Below are 1,913 nucleotides of genomic sequence, written 5' to 3'. Positions count from 1 at the left end.
ACGGGGCGACTCCGGTGCACCGCGGTGTTCCGCAGGGGTCAGTGTTAGGACCCCTGCTGTGGAACCTCGCTTATGACGCGGTGCTGCGGGTGGAGATGCCATCGCTGCGTGTATCCCTCGTCTGCTATGCAGACGACACGCTGGTGATGGCCTCCGGGCAGCGGTGGCAGGACGCCATCAGCCTCGCCGAGGAGGCACTGCGACGCGTCGTCGCCTCGATCGGGACGCTCGGGCTGCGAGTCGCTTTGGACAAAACCGAAGCAATATGGCTCGCAGACAAAGTTGGGACTGGCGTTCCCAACAGAGCGTCCCTTAGGATCGGGGAAGCCTGCATCAGGGTCGGCCGATCGATGAAGTATCTCGGTCTGACCCTGGATACCTACTGGCGATTCACGCGCCACTTCAAGACCCTCGGCCCCCGGTTGGAGCGACAGGTGTTCGCCTTCAACCGCATCATGCCCAACCTTGGGGGTCCTCACGAGGGAGTCCGGCGTCTGTATGTGACGGTCATTCGGTCCATGGCGCTGTACGGCGCCCCTATATGGGCCGGTGACCTGGAGGATTGTCGCGTCGGGCGAGAGCTGCTCGCCCGTGTTCATCGACGCGTCGTCCTCCGATCCGTGCGAGCTTATCGCACGGTGTCGCATGCCGGACTGTCCGCGCTGGCGGGGTCTCCCCCGTTCCACCTGCTCGCGGAGATGGAGGCGGAGATATATTCCGCTGTCCGAGATCTCCGCGATGCCGGGAACCCCCCAGCTGACGGACACGAAGTGGCGCGAGGCCAGGCCCGGCAACGCATGGCAGCCAGGTGGCTGGAGTGGCTGGCCCTCCCAGAACATCGGGAGGGTCGCGTTGTCGGGGCGCTCCTACCCATTATGAGGGAGTGGGTGGGGCGTAGGTACGGTAGGCTAACCTTCCGCCTGACACAGATCATCACAGGCGTCGGCTGTTTCGGCGCCTATCTGTGTCGAATCGGGCGGGAGGAGACGTCGCGGTGCTTCAGCTGCGACTCGGGCGACGAGGACACGGCGGACCACACCCTGGAACGCTGCCAGGAGTGGATCGAGGACCGCCGTGTTCTGGAGGCGCAGCTGGGCCCTGATCTGTCGCTGCAGACGGTCGTGCGTCTTATGGCGGCAGACAGGGCGAATTGGGAGGCTGTCTCTGCCTTTGCAGAGACAGTGATGCTCGAGAAGGAGGAGGCCGAGCGGGAGCGGGAGCTGACGGGGCACCCGTCCCGTCTCGCTGCTCCGCGTCGGCGGCGTCGTCGTCGAGTCGGCGTCGGATGACGCGGAGCCGGGGGAGGTCGGAGGGCGACGTAGTGTCGCGTCGTCCCGCTCCCCCGTGCCTCGAAGGCTCCCTCGAGGAGTGGGAAGGAGGGGGGTATATTTTTCCCCCCTCAGTGTGAAGGAGTGGTGAAGAGGGAAGGGGGGCGCGGCAGGCCGATAGAAGATCGGTTGATATGCCGCCGCGCCCCAGTCATGTGTTAGAGGGAGGTGTTTCGGGGGGGACGAGTTCCTCCCCCCCTGCGGAGCAGCACAACATCGCTGCTCCGTGAAGTGCGATCGAGTTCGTGGGGTGGATCGGGCGGCCGTTGTAGTTCCCGTCCGCTCCGCGCCTCTTTGGGCATGCCGCGGCTCGGGAGCGTTTTCCCCGAGTTCCGTGGCAGTTGAGCGGCCGGTCAACGGCCTGCCTTTCTTCGCCCCCGCCTGGCCGCGACCTTTGGTCGCGGCTCGGGTCGCAACTCGATCGCGGGGGTTGTGGGGTGGGGGTGCCGGGGGGCACATCCCACCTTAGTAGCAGCAACCCCGTGGCGACGCGGACGCGTGGTCCGTCCCGCGTCGTCGGAGCTAGGATCTGGGGGAGGAGTTAACTCCCCCAGGGAAGTCCCCGAGTCCTCGGGGAATCGGTGC

Source organism: Andrena cerasifolii, unplaced genomic scaffold (genome assembly GCF_050908995.1).
Source record: "Andrena cerasifolii isolate SP2316 unplaced genomic scaffold, iyAndCera1_principal scaffold0020, whole genome shotgun sequence".
Lineage (NCBI taxonomy): Eukaryota > Metazoa > Arthropoda > Insecta > Hymenoptera > Andrenidae > Andrena > Andrena cerasifolii.
This window is presented reverse-complemented; position numbering follows the sequence as displayed.